This window comes from Ursus arctos, unplaced genomic scaffold (genome assembly GCF_023065955.2).
Source record: "Ursus arctos isolate Adak ecotype North America unplaced genomic scaffold, UrsArc2.0 scaffold_27, whole genome shotgun sequence".
Taxonomy (NCBI): Eukaryota; Metazoa; Chordata; class Mammalia; order Carnivora; family Ursidae; genus Ursus; species Ursus arctos.
In genome coordinates this window covers 15,686,630-15,705,973 of record NW_026622952.1, presented here as the reverse complement: position 1 = coordinate 15,705,973, position 19,344 = coordinate 15,686,630, and the positions used below count along the sequence as shown (strand labels likewise).

Genomic DNA, 19,344 nt, shown 5'->3' with positions numbered 1-19,344 from the left:
AAATCGTAATTTCTACCTGACAGGACTGTGGCAATTTTGATGTAATACTTTTAGATACCCTGACATAGGATAAGTGCCTAAGGAACAATAACTCATTTTACATATGGAAGACTGCTTTTATTTTTAAAAGAAAAAAATTACAACTCTAGGACGTGATAAGCATTGTTTTTCTTGATGTCTTAATGGATAGGCAAGCTACCAAGGTGATATAAATCTTTAAGCTCTGTTTAAAGTCATAGAGGAAAACTCACTTTACCACTTATTGAGATTTTTTAAAAATCACTCTTGAGGGGTGCCTGGGTGGCTCAGTCGGTTAAGGGTCTAACTTTTGATTTCGGCTCAGGTCATGATCTCAAGGTCTTGAGATCAAGCCCCACTCTGGACTCTGTGCTGAGCGTGGAGGAGCCTGCTTGGGATTCTCTCTTCCCCTGCCCTCCACATTCTCCCCTTGCTCCCAACACCCCACTTGTGCGCATCCTTTCTTTCTCTCAAAATAAAATAAAATAAAATAAAATCACTCTTGAAGTTATGAGTCTTGAGGAAAAATTTTGTTCATCCTCAAAATAACTTCTGTATGCTGCCAGTGATGATTTTTCATAAATTTTAGAAGCTAAGGAGCCGAGTAGGGCAGAAATATTTGCATAATCTTCAAACAAATTTTACACCTATGGTTTCCAGAAAAGAACTGGAATCAACTGAATTATTTGTTAGCCTATTTTTATTCTTATAGAACCTATGACCACTAGGTCTTTTCATGTATCTATTTCTCAATTTTTATGTAATTAAAAAGGGGGTTCCTAACTTTACTGCCCCTTAGGATCACTTGGGGAGCTTTAAAAAAATCTCCATGTCCAGGAATTCAATCGAATGTCTAAAGGTGGCAGTCAAGTGCATGGATTTTTTTTTTTTATTAATAAAATTTTTTATTATGTTACGTTAGTCACCATACAGTATATCCTTAGTTTTTGATGCAGTGTTACATGATTCATTATTTGTGTATAACACCCAGTGCACCATGCAACGTGTGCCCTCCTTAATACCCATCACTGGCCTATCCCAGTCCCCCACCCCTTCCCCTCTGAAGCCCTCAGTGCATGGAATTTTTAAAACATTGCTGATTCCAATGTTCAGCAAAGTTTGGGAAGCAATGATTTGATGTAATATACAAAAAATTTTAAGTCTATTAGAACAAAGTAGTTAGTTCTCAGTCCTCCTGAGGCCAACAAAAACAGTTACAGAATGGGAAAGACACCTAAATTCAGTGATAAATATCGGGCATGGCCACCTTGCAAAGCACTGTAAAATAGAATGTGAGTTTTTAGAGTATGTGAAATTTATGCATTACAGAGAATAATAAAGAGTCTGCTAGATATAACTATAATTTTACTTCTGACTGACTTTTTTTTTTTTTACTATGAGTCTAGAATTGTGTTGTGTATTTTATAAGCATGTACTTTAATTCTCAAGGAACTCTCTAAGGCAAGTACTATTATCCTCATGATACAAATGAATAGATCAAAGAGGTTAAGTCACTTCCCTAAGATTACACAACGGGTTTATGGAAGACACAGCAATTGAGCAGAAGGCTTTCCACCTTGATGGCCCATGCCCTTAACCTGAACTCCACAAGGCCTGCCTCGTGATCTACATAGGACTGCAACACTCAGGGAAATGGGCAGCACAGATGAACTCGGGCCCTCCCGCTTGGCCTTCTTCAGTGAACATCAGCCTCGCTCCTGAACATGGCTGTGACTCAACTGTCCCTGAGTCATGCACTTCTCCAAAGGAGCATCAGGTGAACCTGACAGGAGAGGAGACAGCTGCCCTGAAGCAGAGACAATCCGAGGGAATGGCCACGTTAGCAAGCCTTTACTGTTTATCAGCTATCTGCTCCGCACTGTGCTACACGCTGTGGGAGAATAAACATGGCGGCCTTGGTGAGGCAATGTTTCAAGCAAGAAATGAAAATCACTATTAAAATGGAAATGGGCAATATAAATTAAGTATATGTGAAACCATATGTAATTAAATATAAAAACTGAACTTGGCCAGACCACCCCTCAAGACAAAATTAATTACTTCCTCCACTGTGACCCATACTATATTTACAGACCAAAATAGCAGTTATCCACACGATAAACATTGTTTGCATGCCTGCTCTGTTCCAGGCACCGTGCCAAGCAATGAAATTATCATGTGGTCAGTTTTTTGCATGTCTTTCTCTAACTGCTTAGAATAAGATTTTTGAAGCCAAGACCCTACCTTGTTAACTGCTGTATCCCCAGCATCTAACTTGTTACAGTGACCCCAATAAAAGGTTAGTTGTCTCTGCAGAACATTTTCTCTGGGAAGGAAAAAATTTCTCAGAAGGGAAAAATGTCCTTTCTTTGCCAAAAAAACTTGTCTGTTTGCAGTGACAATACTTCCTCCTGCCTTCTCTATGTGTATCCTGGTCAAGGGAAAAACAATGAGCTAAGTGTATTTTTGAAAATAAGCGTTAGGAAGGGGGTAGAGACTTTTGGTTGGATTGAACACATGAATTTATTTTCTCTCTCACACAAAAACCCACTAGAAAGGAGTAAAGAAAAATGGAGAATACATGAATTGACAAGGTTGATGAGAAAGGTAGTGGAGAAAACACCTGGCATGCGATATCAACACGTTTGTAGGATGTAAAAAGCACCTGGGGGAGCTGGTAGGGCTGCTAAAACTGGGGAACAAGCTGCGGCAGAGGGGAGCCTCACACGAAGCAAGCTAAGCTGCACTGCAACGCCCCAGCTGGGTGCAGGCCTGAAGGCATCCGCTAGCTTCAAGGCAGGGTTGGAGGTGACAAGCTGACGTTCAGATTTTTACCTAAACCTGGAGCCGCCCATGAATACTGTTTCTCTCACCCCATCAAACAACAAAGCTTGCTTTCCACTAAGGTTGAACCAGAGAGGCTCTGGGTAGCATGACCACAGGCACAAGGGAGGTCAGGGGAGAGTACTTTGTTCTTCAGGTTGAAACATCCCTCCCCCACCTACACACACACACACACACACACACACACACACACACACACAAGGATACTTCTGTCCTGGCAGCCAGGCAGCCCGCTGTCTACTCCTCCCACCACTTCCAGGCCAGAGACCATGGGATTCCTCTCTGGAGGAATGAATAGGCTCACAGAAAAGGTCGTCAGAGGCTAACATTGGGCCATTCTCCAACAGAAGAGCTTTGTCCTTCCCTGATCATTCTCCAAAGAAGCCCACCGGTTGGCAAGCCTCATTCATGCACACAGGAGAGATATAGGTTTAATTTTGCGTGTTTCTTTCAAAGGAGTTCTCTCTGAAGGGAGGTATATATTAAGTTTCTTTCTGTATCTGCATTTACCTAACAGTCTAAAGAGAAACACTTATAAGGGTGCCTGGGTGGCTCAGTTGGTTAAGCGTCCAACTCTTGATTTCGGCTCAGGTTAAGATCTCGGGGTCATGAGATCGAGCCCTGCATCCAGCTCTGCACGGAGTGTGGAACCTGCTTAAGATTCTGTCTCTCTCTACCCTCCCCACTCCCCCTCCCCCGCTCATCTTCTCTCTCTTTCTCTCAAATTAAAAAAAAGACAGAGAGAGAGAAACTATAGCAATCAATTTACCATGAAGATGTATAATTTACCCGTTACAACTAATGTTTTCATCTGACATCGTAAACAAAATAACCGAGATGTACAGAAAGAAGTGGAGTGCTGTGTAAATCACACAGCTAAGCGGGCAAAGCAGTCAGACCAAATACAGGAACACATGCAATGAGTCATTGCAAAAAGCTCTGCTAAGCATTTGGAGATCCAGTTTTCAGCGAGTCATCCTTTTAAACATTCATATGATATCATTTATAGCAACTTAGTCTAGGAAAACTGATCTTTTACTCTGTGATCTTAGTAACCCTTTAAAATTCAAACATTTATGGGGTGCCTGCTTAATGCCGGGTGCGATGTGCACTAGATGCTTTTATATATAGTTTGTATTGAATATATTGAATTACATTTAAAATACTAGCTTATATTGGGGCATTTGGGTGGCTCAGTCAGTTAAGTGTTCGACTCATGATTTCAGGTCAGATCATGGTCTCAGGGTGGTGATATTGAGCCCCATGTCGGCTCCGCACTGGGCATCAAGTCTGCTTAAGAGTCTCTCTCTCTGTCCCTCCACCCCACCCCCACTCATGCCTGTGCACGTGCTCTTTCTCTCTCTCTAAATAAATAAATAAAATATTAGCTTAGATTAAAATATACAAGAAATTAGGTTTAATTATGACATTAAAATGGTTTTCAATGTAAAAAAAAAAAAGACCCCCCCCTCGAGTTTTTAGAGGGGAGAGAAGTAAGAAGAGAATTGCCAAAGAACAGAGAAGTATGAGCAAATTGAGGAGATGAATACATTTGCTCTCAATTAATATTTTCCAATTGATAAGGTAATCTTGGAATTGTATTTTTAAAACTTTTCTAGATGGCTTTTACTATTGTCATGAAAGACAAAGTAATCTCCTTCAAGATGCCAACACCAACTACACTAAAGAGCCTTACTTACAATACAGTAGTGTCCTCAACTTTGCATTGCAGATATTGAGATATTTGCAAATCTAGCAAAATTTCAGATAGAAATGAGTACCCTAACCCAAGGCATCTGATGTTATAAACAAACACATTTTCATTCCCATCGTGGGGGTAGTCTCATGTTTCTTTTACCTAGGAGTTCTTGGAAGGATCTGTCATTACCATTGGTCCATCTGTCAAGAGTCTCTTTGTGAAAAAAGAAAGCCGACAGAAGAATAAATTCTTACTACAGTTATAACAATTTGTTTTAGATATATTGTATATATTTAGATATGGAGACATTTCCACCTTTCAAATTAGGTATAGCAGTCAAACAGTGTTAGAGTAAGGTTTACGGATTTAGCTATGCCAGTGGTATACTCTTATTCATTTAAATGTAATTATAGGCAGTTAAGGCCTAAAAAAATACAACAATCCCTAAAACATGTTTCTTCCTTTCCTCCGTCAAAATGAAAGACAGAAAAAAATGGGACAAAAAAAGAAAAGATTGAATTATTTTCAATGACTGTACTCCATAAATCACATGGGAAAACAATATAGGTTGTCAATGTATCTACTGTTGTCTGTACTAAATTTCAATAATTGTTAATACACAAATTATTATTAATAAACGTTAATAAAATTATATCATTAAATTATACATTTATGCATTACCAATATATATTATACACTATAAATTTATTAATAAAATTATTAATTAATAAATATATAAATAAAATAGTAATAGTATAATTAATAGTAAAATAATTCATTGGAAACAAGACTGATCTTTCCTAGGAAAAGCTGAGATGGTGAGTGGTGCTCTCTAAAGATCATCAAAAAGGAGAAGCTCTCTATGCAAGACTTGAGCTTGTCTTAGTTGTTTATAAAATATATGTAGTATTTCCATACTTGAATCATAAATACTTCAAGGGCAGTGTTTTCTGCTACATTGCCCATCTTCTGAATTACCTTTTTGCAAAATAGAAGCGGTAATTGTCCTTAGACTTTAATACTATTGCTAATTCTCTCACTTAACATATTTTTCAGTACTATATAAAATTGTGATAAAATTACAATTTAATTATGTTCAGTTAGCCAAAATATAGTACACCATAACAAAAAAATTTTAAAAAATAAATAAATAAAGATAAGTGGAGAAAATGGCTGTGGGCATCCTGGAAGAGTATTCTCACCAGAATACAGCCATACTGTTACCCTGATCTTGACTTTCCACCCCCACAACTGCGAGAAATAAATTTCTACTGTTCGTTAAAAAAAAATTATGATTTAAAAATTCTAATTTTAGGGTTGCCCAGCTGGCTCATTCAGAAGAGTATGTGACTCTTGACTTCAGAGTCATGAGGTTGAGCTCCACATCAGGTGTAGAGATTACTTGTCTAAATAAATATATTTTTAAATCTCTTTTTAAAAAGAAAAATAAATAAAACTTCATACTGTAAAAAAAAGATGTAATTGAAAATAGGGATATGAACAGTTATTTGCACACCAATGTCTATAGCAGCATTATTCACAACAGACAAAAGGTGTGTGAACAACAACACAAATGTCCATGCACAGATGAATGGATGATCAGAAAGAGATATATACACACAATAAAATATAAATCTTGAAGACCTATGTCAAGTGAAACAAGCCAGACACAAAAGCACAAATGTTGTATGTTTCCCCTCATACAAGGTAACTAATCAAATGCCTAGAGATGTATTATGCATATTATTTTGAAGTGTATGAAATTGCCATTTTTGTAGGTCGAAAACATTCAAATGTACGTCATTTCTTACGGTTCAACCTAATATATTAAGAAAGGGACAGCTAGGCACTAAAGAAACTGAAAAATACATGCAAATATAATGAAATATTATATGTATGTTTATGGTCTACCCACACCACTGCCGTCTACAATGTAAGTGCCATGAAATGAAGGACTTAATCCTTTTTATTTCTGCTATTTCCCAGTGCTTAGTGGAAAGGTACTGTATCAGTTTCACAGGGCTGTTGTAACAAATTGCCACAGGGCAGATGGCTTAAAGCAACAGAAGGTGATTCTGTCACATTTCTGGGTGATAGGTGTGTGAAATTAAGGAGTCCTATGGCCATGCTTCCTCTGAAAGCCTCTAGGAAAAAATACTTCTTTGCCTCTTCTAGCATCTGGTGGCTGCCAGAAATCGTTGACATCCCTTGGTGTGTGGCAGCAGCGCTCTACTCTCTGCTTGCACATTCACATAGCTGTCTTCCCTCTGTGTATCCCTGTGTCTAAATTTCCATCTTTGTACAAGGACACCAGCTCATTGGATTGGGGCTCATCCTAATTCAATATGACCTTATCTTAACTTGATTCCATTGACAAAGACCTTATTTCCAAATATGGTTACATTCACAGGTAATGAGAGTTAGGATCGAATTTACCACTTACGGGGCACGATTCAACTTGGTTCAGGTACTCGACAAAATATTTGGTGAATTGATGCAAAGAACATTTATGAATTGAAGTTAGAATTTTAGAGCTTCCCAGCATCCATTATTGTAATTTTACAGTTATTTATTAGAGACAAAATTCTTTTTTAAAAAAAAAAATTTATGTATTTATTTGAGCAGGAGAGAGCACAAAAAGGGAGAGCAGCAGAGGGACAAGGAGAAACAGACTCCCTGCTGAGCAGGGAGCCCAATGTGGGGCTCGATCCCAGGACCCTGAGATCATGACCTGAGCCCAAGGCAGACGCTTAACCAACTGAGCTACCCAGGTGCCCGAGATCAAATTCTTTTTGTCTGCTGAATTTATTAGATGTCCCTATCAGATTCCCTCCATCATCTCACCTCCTTCAGCAATGACTGAGAACATTTAATAAACTATGGCTTTTGTAAAGTTTGTATTGATTTGCAAATATGGCATTGTGGTGTGTGCTAGCTTATGTTGGTTTTAAAGAGATATTTGAATTTATAAAATCCCAAGAGAAAAGAAATAACTGAAAACTTAAAACCTAACATATTTAAAATTAGGCTATCTTAATGGGCTAAAGCTATTATCAGACTTATTTCATAATAAATTATTAGTTTGACTCAAAGTTTTCAGTTGGTAATAAATATATTTCCCAAGTAGAATTACAATAGCTCTGCTGCTATTTTTTAAAATCTCATTTGTACCTTTATGGTTATTTATTATGTAATTTTTAAATTTGTCATAAAGTTCAAGTCATAAAAAGTAAAAAATTACCCCTCCACATGATCGAAATTTCTTAACAAGTGATCAATAGCAGAGTCATAAACATGTAAATTTTTTTAGTGTTACAGGAAATAAGAAGCAAGAATAATTGTTTATAATAAGCAAGCAAAAGAAAATGAAGATGGAGAATAAAAATATTTTTAAAAAACACATAAAGAGACTTTGGAAGTAGAAAACACTATTCCAGGGGCGCCTGGGTGGCACAGCAGTTAAGCGTCTGCCTTTGGCTCAGGGCGTGATCCCGGCGTTCTGGGATCGAGCCCCACATCAGGCTCCTCCGCTATGAGCCTGCTTCTTCCTCTCCCACTCCCCCTGCTTGTGTTCCCTCTCTCTCTGGCTGTCTCTGTCGAATAAATAAATAAAATCTTAAAAAAAAAAAAAAAAGAAAACACTATTCCATGAGGCTACTACACATGGTCAAACTATAATAAAGGAAGTGAGCTCATCCACACATCATCACCACTCCAGGAAACAAGGCTCAGAGACGGTAAATTATGTAGCTAAAGGAAGAAAATTAACTTTCACTAAGTATATTCACATTAACCTGGGAAATGAGTGTAACAATATGATGTAATACCATTTATTTGTGACTCTGATTCAAATTGTTCTTCTGACTGAAAATATAAACCAATATATTTTACTGGGTTATTGATTGGGATTTTTCCTTTTTCTTTCCAGTAGTAAAAATAACGTCTCATTTTTCCTGTGTAATAGTAATCAGATTTTCATTGTTTTAATCCACTTCCAGCTCTCAGATAAAATATTCAGGAGTCCAGAATTCCAAGTCATGAAATTTTTGTGCCTTCCAGACTTTGCTTTTATGCTGTCTGTTGAAATGAGTATATTTTCTTTGGTTCATCAAGTTCCCTTCTGTATTTGTGGGGTCAAGTACTTTGTTTCAGAAATGAATAAATTTTCTTAAAAACTTAAAGAGCTTTAAAACAAATTATGGTCTTACATCTATGTCTGATTCTGGCTTTTGTATAAGAGACAGTGTACGTTGAAAGAGCTTTGGGAGATGCTGGGAGATTATATAACACGTATACATACTGCTATACACGAGGCTTGGTAGAAAATAAAGGTCCAATAAAATGTTTTGGCAGGCTATGTCTCTTGGTGTCCTGAAATTTCCATCTCATCGCGATTAAAATAATCAAATCTGATCCTTCCCAGAGAAAGGAGGCACCCTCTAGTCTGGCAGCTACTTGAATAATAAGGCATTTCCAAATGTCATTATAAATATATATTTTAAAGTCATTATATTAATTTGATAATCTTTAGAATAATTCCTGAGAATATCTCAAGTCATCTAAAATTCCTCAGTGCCCAATTGTAATTATTTTTTTTAAAGATTTATTTATGTATTTGAGAGAGAGAGAGGGAGAGTGCACATACGAGTGAGGTGGGTTGGTGGGGGTGGGGGAGAATACAGGAAGAGGAAGAGGGAAAGAGAGAATCTTAAGCAGACTCCAGGCGGAGCCCAGAGCCTGACACAGGCTTCCATCCTAGGACCCTGAGATCATCACCTGAGCTGAAATCATGGCCTAAATCCCCCAGGCAACCCCCCACCCATTGTAATTGTAATTCTAAACATGTTCTACAATGTAGAAGAAATGTTTAGGTATCGGCTATTTCAAATACTTTTAGAGTCTGGTCTCCATCATTCATCATTGTAAACCATTATTATTTTGCAAATCTGGCTTCTGATAAAGTCGTATCAGATTATTCCTCACTATGCAGTTGTATTTCTTTTATAATGTTTTTGTTTCAGGCTGTAGGCTGTTTCAAAACTTTCAATTTTTGTAAAATTAAAATAGTTTTCAAATGGCTATTCTTTGACATACTGTGTTATTTGATATCAATTATTCTAAGTCTTTAAAGTCCAATTTCTTCCCCCACTAAAACCTTTTTTAAGTTAGTTGATAGCGAATTAAATTTAAGAATTTTTTTTTAAAGATTTTATTTATTTATTTGACAGAGATAGAGACAGCCAGCGAGAGAGGGAACACAAGCAGGGGGAGTGGGAGAGGAAGAAGCAGGCTCACAGCGGAGGAGCCCGATGTGGGGCTCGATCCCATAATGCCGGGATCACGCCCCGAGCCGAAGGCAGACGCTCAACCGCTGTGCCACCCAGGCGCCCCATATAGCAAATTAAATTTAAAGGCAGAAATATTAAGTTTTAAACTGAAATGTTGTATAGCTGATACATAACTTTTAAAAGCAATTACAAAACAAAAATACATATTAATGTAAAAAGTTTTTTAAATGGTGTTTTAAGCAAGCTATCATGAAAGGATACAAGATAAAAGAAATAAGAAAGAGCTATTAAAAGAAACATATTTAGTAAGTTAGCATTCACGAATAGAAACTACACCCTTAATGTAAGACCGTTACTTAAAAATTTACCCATTAACACAGACTTAGAGCTCCTTTTAGGCAGTTTCTTTCAAATTTTTTTTCCTTTTCCTGAAAATGGAATATAACAGTATCCTTGTTATTTATCTTAAGCATTTACTCTCAGTGAAAGCCTTAAAAAGCTAAAGAAGTTTGATTCCCAAAAGATAGAAATAAAGAAAAGCATTTCTGAAGATTTTACTTCTGAAATGGAAATTTTAACATTGTCCATTTTATTTTCTATCTTGTATATTAAAACTGCAAATCCTATCTACATCGAATTACCATCCACCATTCAAAATGTGCTAGGAGTGGAAAGGAGATATAATTCTAAGTTTATTTTCCAAGTTGCAGAGGTGGTCTTTTCTCTAATTAACCTGACTTCTCCTAAAGGCCCATGGTTGTTTCCTGAGTTATGCGTAATATTATACCTATGAAATCAACTAGCATTATTACAATTATGTCAAAAGTAGAGAGATGTTAAATACCTTGCCTGAAGTCAAAAACGTGTCAGAGACACAGCTCAGACGGGGTCCTGCCACACGGCCTCCCAGGATTCTCTGACTGCATTCAGAATTTGTAATTTTCTCTGTTATTTGATTCGAAATAGGGACAATGTTGATTCTGGCTTTAATCCAGAAACAAATAAATGAGGAAATCAGTTTAACTGGAAAGAAAGCTAAAAACGGAGATTCAATGACAAATCAGAGTACTCAGATATTTTTTCTCCTATTTGTATGAATTTTTATGAAAGATCTAATAATTTATATTCATGAAAACACACCTCTGATTTTTTTAACCCTTATTTTTGTGCTCATCTGGAGAATTTTTGTACTTGAACTTTGGTAATGCTTAATACTTGAAGATTAAGTAAAACCAAATTTCAGTTAAAGGTTTGCTTTATAGTACTAATGATAATAAAGTTTTACCTATAAAAATGTGGGTTAAAATGTCATTTCAATTACAATATGGAGAGAAGCCTAATTTTTCTTAGTTACAAAAAATGTGACTAATAATTGCCAAGATGAAATGGTCAGCTTAGCTGATCTTTAAGGAAAACAAAAATTCCCTGAGGTGCAAAATTACGAAAATTATCTGTACACATCACTTATACCCTAAACGAGTTGTTCCTTTTGTTTAAACTCTAGAGGTTTTTCGAATGTGTAACGCTCGACTTGTTAGCTCCACTGGTTGAGTAATTGTTTCAGACCGGAAATCCAGGTTCATCCTTTCTTCTGATGTAACCGAAGCTTTTGTTTGCTATTCACTCTGTGATCCCTATTTATTAACTCAGATTCCAGTAAAATACAGAAGTTGTGTTTTCTTTCTGTTGTTTGTTGTTTTCTGCACCCGAGTGTTGCCAGTGTTTGACCTTTCCATGAAACATTTTCCTGCCATTCACTCGGAAATTTTAAGTTGATGAAGAAAAAGCTAATTCTGATGATTTACTGGAAAGACAAACAATTAGGTTGAAGTTGGGGGGACGCAGAACACGTGATTCCCAAATATGCCACTTTGACGTGTGGATTATTTTGAGCTGAAGATATCAAGGCTCAACAAACTAACCAAGAGCTGTTTACCTTCCCTTTAACTGCTTAAAAGAATTTAATTAGAGGGTCTCCAGGAGGGAGCTAATACCAAAGAGAACTTTTTGTCAGAAAGATATATCTGGGTGCCCCTGGGTGGCTCTGTGGGTTAAGCATCTGCCTTGTCTCAGGTCATGATCCCAGGCTCCCTGCTCAGCAGGGTGTCTGCTTCTTCCTCTCCCTCTGCTCCCCCACCCCACTTGTGTATGCTCTCTCTGTTTCAAATAAATAAATAAAATATTTTAAGAGAAAAGAAAAGACATATCTGCATTGCACAGCAAACATTTGTTTGTCAAACATTTGCTCTACTCAACTTCCTGTGACTTCTGGTCTTCCCCTTTGATGCCCCAAACCATTACCCACTTCTCCTTAGCTCATCATGGCATACAAGCTTCAACTGCCTGACTGCTTTTGGGGTCTCTGTCTTTAGGTCTCATACACACAAAATTTGTTTCTCTCCTGTTAATCTGTCTTCTGTTAATTTAATTATTAGACTAGTCAAAGAACATAGAGGGGTTGAAGGGAAAAGTCTTCCTCCCTGACAAAATGATTTACATACACGGGAGTGGAAATTATACATTCATAGTTGTAGAGACTTCAAGCTGCTGGCATTAAAAATCAAAAACAAAAGTATGGGATTATTTGGCTGATTTGATAATTATCTCGGTGGTAAAATGAAATATTTTTGAAATACAAACCTATATTTTTCTTCCTTGTATCCCTTTTGCCTTCTCCCCTGTGCTCACTTCCTCGGAGAAGGGACAGTAATAGCCATAACAATGGCTCTTGCATGTGGCACACTTATGTGCCAGACATGGTAAATATAGAAACTCATTCAGCCACAACAGCCCTATGAGCAGATATTGTTACCATCTCCATTTTACAAATGAGGAAACCAAGGCACAAAGGTTTGAGTAACTTGCCCAAGGTCACACAAGTAGCATGAGGTGGAGCCAGGATTCAAAGATAGTCAGGTGGAGAATCTGTGCTCTTCACCATTAAAAATGGATAATGCTGTCTATTGAGGACTTGACCCGACTCATTGCCTAAAGAAAAATCTGGAAAAAGCTAATCAGACAGTAAGGACAGAATCTAGGGTCAATGTTTTCTGAAAGCATGACAGACACTGAGCTTCCCAGGAGAAATATTATTCCTTTAGTCCACAGATATATTGATAGAACATGGGGGAAGAATTGTCAACAGGAAAAGTCAATTTGTGAACTTGCCCAACTGTACCAAACCTATAAAATGAGAATGGGACCTGAGATCACTGGCTGAAAAGAAGTGTGAGAAAATGCTGTAAGAGGAGCAGGTTGGATTCAGTGTTGGAGGAGATGGACCAGAAACAGAAGAGTTGACATGCATACTTTAAGGCAGAGTTTTGTTGTTGTTGTTGTTGTTGTTTGTTTGTTTGTTTGTTTGTTTTTAACACAGCTTCACTGAACGGCTGACGTCTCAAATTAGCCTGTCTACAAGTTGGATTTTATGCACTTACCCGAAGTGTGATTCCTTTCCTGGGAACTAACTTACATTCAACAGTTTCTAAGGGACATATAAAACAGAAAAGCTAACACATTTTTTTTTGTCTTTTTTTTTTTTATTAATAATGATTTTTTATTATATTATGTTAGTCACCATATAGTACATCCCCGGTTTTCGATGTAAGGCTCGATGATTCATTAGTTGTGTATAACACCCAGTGCACCATGCAATATGTGCCCTCCTTACTACCCATCACCGGTCTATCCCATTCCCCCACCCCCCTCCCCTCTGTAGCCCTCAGTTTGTTTCTCATAGTCCATAGTCTCTCATGTTTCATTCCCCCTTCTGATTACCCCCCCTTTCTTTATCCCTTTCTTCCCCTACTGATCATTCTAGTTCTTATGTTCCATAGATGAGAGAAATCATATGATAGTTGTCTTTCTCTGCTTGACTTAAGAAAAGCTAACACATTAATTTAGAAAAAGAGAATTGTTTAGTTAGACGATCTGTTTAGTAATTTGCACAGAAGATTCCTCACGGGTGGGCAAAATCAGCCTGGAGAGCAAGTCAAAAGCAGCTTGGGTGCACAAAGAACATGAATAATGGCTATTGGATAATCTTAGAGGCTTTGTTTGTTTGTTTGTTTTTCAAAGTAAAGCAATTAGATATACTTTCTTTAACTGGCCTGAGAATATTTCCAATGGACAACAGGTACAGTTGCACCAAGATCAGGTCGCTCTGGCTCCTGGGCAGGATTAGATGAGCACTGACAAGTTCTCTCCTTCTTCTCTGGAAAGACTTTATTCAGAGAACTCTCTCAATTCATACATCAGTTATACCACAATTGTCTTCCAAACACTCTGAACCCTGGGTTGTGTCTGCTGGGTCGGACACCTGCCCATTATCTATTCCTGACCCGGTCCCAGGGGGAAGGTTTAATTCCAGCTCTCCCCATCTCCAGTCCATTCAAGGCTGAAGCAGCAAACATGTCTGTTCTCAGCCCCATTGTGAGCTAGATTCAGAAAATTGATCTTACATCCGTTCGTGTATGCTACCAGCATACATTTCTGATGGTTATATTTTCCAACCTTACTCCCAACTCAGGGAGATGTACCTTTTATAGAACTTTCAAAATCTTGTGCTCTCAATACAATGATCACATCTTAAACTCAAAACATGCCTTTTACTGAAATATTTAGAGTGGAGCATATTATAAGTATCAAGCAAAGAGGTCATCAAGAACTGTCTTCATCCAGGCAACTAACAGAGCCTCCTCTGGGGAAGGTAATAAAACTTCTTAAAATATTGGTTTAGATATCATCTCAGGCAGAGTCCTCAAAGAACACAAAACTTGTTCTCACATAGCATAGGTCTGAGAAATTTCTATAGAAAAGCATTTTAAATTTAGTAAAGCTAAACCAATGTTATAGTGAATCACCCTATTTCTGTTGTCTATATAAGTAGTGAAAACTTAACATTAATGGATGCTAAGTAAATAGCTCCAGAATTAATTAATCCATGTCATGTCAGTATGAATGGTATAGTCAAACAAGTGGAAACAATTTACTAAAAACCGAGAGAACTGCGTGGATATTCATGCTGTCACCGCTCTCTCAACCTCAATTTTCTCATCTATAAAATAAAGAAAGCTATTAGATCAAATAATCCCTAAAATCCACTCCCATTTTTAAATTCTTCTCTCTCTCTCTTTTAAGATTTTGTTTATTTATTTGAGAGAAAGAGAGTGTGTGTGGGAGCAAGCAGGGGCGGGGTGGGGGCAGCAGAGAGGTTGGAGGGGAGCAGAGGGACTAGGAGACTCTCGCACTGAGCTCAGAGTCCGTTGCAAGGCATGATCCCGCAACCCTGAGATCATGACTGAGCCAAAATCAAGAGTCGGAAGCTTAACTGCAACACCCAGTTGCCCCTAAATTCTTCTCTTTTGCTTGTTTGTTATTATCTACATGGAACGGCCCTAGAACATAATGAGGATTAAAGTTTTATATCAAAGTTAGGGGAGTTCCTGGAAAACTAGGCAATATTGATAAATACATGTAATGGATGAGTCAACGAGCTGAGACTTGGATACAGAGTCCGATAAGTTAAGAACCCCTTCACAGCTCCTCTGGTGCTCTAAGCAAGCAGTGACAAAGCTACTGTAAGCTATGTAAGCTTTGATATCAAGTTTGATATAAGCTTTGATTATCAAGTTGGAAAACTCGTATTAGTATTCTTTTTTATCCAGTAAAACTTTATTCTAAGTTGAGATATAATTGATACATAACATTATATAAGGGGAAACCCATATTATTATGCAAAAAAAATTGTTGCTCTCTTCCTGGCCAGCTCCTAATGTTCTGGGATCATGGTGGTGTCTTTTGAAATGCTGCTGTTGCCGCCAGGTAGATTTTGAAATGGAGGTGGTGGTTGTGGGAAAAGGCTACTTTCTCCTTCTTCTTCCCTAATCTACCCTAGACTTGGTCATAAGCCCCTTTCTGAAAGCCCAACACAAGCTTTTAATAGGCTGTGATGTTGGCAAAACTGTTCTGAAAGTTCGAGATAATGGCAGGAAATTATAATGCAGACAAGGAAAATGTAAACAGGGATAGTAACGATGACTTTTCTCTTCTCCACAGAGGTCCCCCATGAGCCTTCTCCCATCTCATCCACGGACCCAAACTACTCCCATATTGAAGGGGCTATGTAACCTCCCATGTGCAGAAGTATCCTTGACCATGTCCTATCCTTCATTCTTCTCCTTCTTCATAAGAAGGGGGAAAATTCTGTCTTCCCAGCCAATCAAGTCATAAGCACTGGTGATATAGCTACGCCCACATTAAAGAAAACCATTTATGGGAGTATGCAGAGAAATTTTGCTTTTTACATCAACAAATTTTCCCTTTTAGAATATAATATGGGCTGTACTTTGTATAATAAGAGCTCATTAAGGTGTCACCCACCAAGAAAAAGAAAAGTTTTCTCCCAAAGATCAATATGGATCTGCCTGTACCTAAACAGAAAATTGTTACCAAAACCTTGTTAAATGTGATGGACTGACCACACACTTTTATCTGTGCTCTCTCCCCAAATCCTTTTAAAATGATAACAAAGAAATAAAAAGGCATTCATCTACATTGTCTATTCAAACAGAAATGATACATGAGAAGATAAGAGACTACAACTTATTAGAAGAAGTTTTACAGGAAGCACAAAATTCAAGGGCAATTGTAAAGGCTGAAAATGGGGAGAGGGCAGCAGAATTGATGAAATAATATACAAAGTATAGTTGGACCCAATAGCCTTTTCTTACCCCATATAACCCTTTATTTATTTACCACTTACCATTTGCCCATCTTTTATTCCTACAAGAATCTGATTTGGAAAGTCATTTCATTTGTGGATATCAGGAATATTGGGCAGGAGCCATAAACAGAGAAGTTAAGCCTTAATGAGCTAAAATATGGATAGAAATAGTGTGCCCAGGGGCTCCTGGGTGGCTGTCATTAAGTGTCTGCCTCAGGTCATGATCCTAGCGTTCTGGGATGGAGCCCCACATTGGGCTCCCTGCTCAGCGGGAAGCCTGCTTCTCTCTCTCCCCCTGCTTGTGTTCCCTCTCTCGCTGCCTCTCTCTCTGTCAAATAAATAAATAAAATCTTAAAAAAAAAAAAAAGAAAGAAATAGTGTGCCTAACCACCTTTTTCAAGCCAGATTGCTGTCAGACAGCTTTATATTTCTTGACAGGAGACAAGAATTCTTCTTGGGAGAAATGGAATGGCCACATAGAAAAAAAAAATTTAATGATACTAAAATATAGTGGTTCCTTCTACAGATGTGCCAGCTCTCCCATTAAAATATATTAAAACTCAGCAGTCCACAAACTCCATCCATGAACATAAAGTTAGCTTTTGGTAAACTTTTTTGGCACGTCACATAGAGACAACCAAGGATCACCAGACACTGGAAGAATTACTCCGATATGAAAAACAGACATTAAGAACAAGGGTAGGGGGAAGAAGGAACCAAGGAACGGAATATTGAGGGTCTATTATGAGCCAGGCAGTATTTTAGATGCTGGAGAAACTGCAATGAGCAAAACAGACCAGTCTCTGCCCTCATTGAGCTTACATTCTAGGGGAGATGGGGAAGTAAACATTTAACAAAATAAATAGATTATACAATATGTTAGAAAGTGATGTCTATTATATTCTGTGAAGAAAAATAACTCAGGGGAGAGGACTAAGAAGTGGGTGGGGGAAGGAGATGCAAATTTAAATAGAGTGGGTCAGGGAAGGCTCCACTGAAATGGCTTGAAAGTAAGGCATGGGGGGGCGCCTGGGTGGCACGGCGGTTGAGCGTCTGCCTTTGGCTCAGGGCGTGATCCTGCCATTATGGGATCGAGCCCCACATCAGGCTCTTCTGCTATGAGCCTGCTTCTTCCTCTCCCACTCCCCCTGCTTGTGTTCCCTCTCTCGCTGGCTGTCTCTATCTCTGTCGAATAAATAAAAATAAAATCTTTAAAAAAAAAAAAAAAAGAAAGAAAGTAAGGCATGGGGATACCTGGAACAGGAGAGGAAGGAAACAGTCCAGGCAGAGACCAGCTAGTGCAAAGGGTGTGAGGGGGGACTGAGCAATAGGGGTATTATTGCTGTAAGGGGAAGTGGGGGTAAAGAACAGATTTTGTTTTGTTGAGATGGGAGAGGCGCCAAAGAAATTAAATAGTTGAAATTAAAAACCAAAACCAAAACCCAAAATTTAACTGATTGGATTTGAATATATACTTAAGAACACCTTCCAGGTGGTAGAATAAAAAGACAAGGATATGAAAAATAGGAGAGCATCAATAAGAAAATTAGAGGTTTGATTTAGGGAGTCAAGCATGCAAACCCAACAGAATTTTCAAAGAGCACACAGGAAACGATGGAGAGCAAATTCTCAGAGAAACAATAGAAAAATAATTCCCAGAAATGAAGGAGTTGAAGTTGAAAGAGCCTATTTAGTGTTCAGCACAATGAATTAAAAAAAAAAAAAAGACAAAAAGCGCCCACTCCTTGGGCACATCATGATGGAATTTTGAACAGTGATCTAGTGAAAAGTTACAAAAAGCTTCCAGAAGGAAGGAAATCACATAAAAAGAACCGAGACTCAGAATAGCACCATGCTTTTCCACAGAAAGAATGCCTTAGGAATTCGGAGGGAATTCATATTTTCTGAATCAGGACCCCACACGGCCAAGCTAGCAATCAAGTGTGAAGATAGAATAAAGACAATTGAGACAAGAAAGAAGTAAAACAAACCGAAAAACTGCCTTTACATAGCCTTTCTGAGAAAGACTCTGACAATGTGATCTAGAAAAATAAGGGCAAAAATCAATCAAGAGCAGGACAAGGAAAAACAACCAAGAAAAAAGTGGGGGAGGCTTTGTAATGTGTCAGCGTGGCGGGGCTAAACTACATTTCCCAGAACTCCCTTTCCTTTGTTTCCCTAGGGGCGGCCACGCTTGAGATTCTCCTGGTAGGTTTGAAGGGCAGAAACAAAGGCAGCTGTCTTTGTGGCTCTCCTGTGCTGTTACCTACCTGTTGGCTCATCCTGTTGGCAAAAGATTTCAGTCACGCCTATAACTGCTCTGCCTTCCCCTGGATCTTCCTCCAGCTCATGCCAAAGTGTTCAGCTCCTATGGGACACACACATCACCAAGGTCAGAGGCGGTAAGAACTGATAGAAGTTTCAGTCCGTTCTCCTGGGCTCCAGCTCCTGCTGCCCTTACAGCCAGCCATCTGTCCTTCCCACTTACCTGTTCTGCATACTTGAAGTTCCAGCAACATATAAGAAAAAACGAGCTTTTAGAGACTGCTTCACCAGCCCCCACAATTGCATAAGGTCATCCCTGGTATATTCTAGAGGCTCTGCTTTTCTGATTGAACTCCAGCTGTTACAGGATCCCAGATAGGAAACCCAAATCCCTGAGAAGGAATTTTCCCAATGCAGTTGTTTCCTGGAGAACTCTGTCCCAGAATCCTGTGTTCTTTTGCTCAAATCTGGACTGCTCGCTCCTTAAGCCTGCTACGCAAAGCATG

General features: G+C 38.3%; 1 protein-coding gene across 1 annotated transcript in view; it reads right to left on the bottom strand.

The window, feature by feature from the left end:
• The window catches only part of FGL1 (fibrinogen like 1), a 28,312-nt gene extending 17,493 nt beyond the window's left edge, over positions 1 to 10,819 (bottom strand). Inside the window, exon 1 of the mRNA XM_026508438.4 lies at positions 10,694 to 10,819. The gene's annotated coding sequence lies outside the window, so the exon portion shown is untranslated. The remainder of the gene's footprint in view (positions 1 to 10,693) is intronic.
• Between the last annotated feature and the right edge of the window lie 8,525 nt (positions 10,820 to 19,344).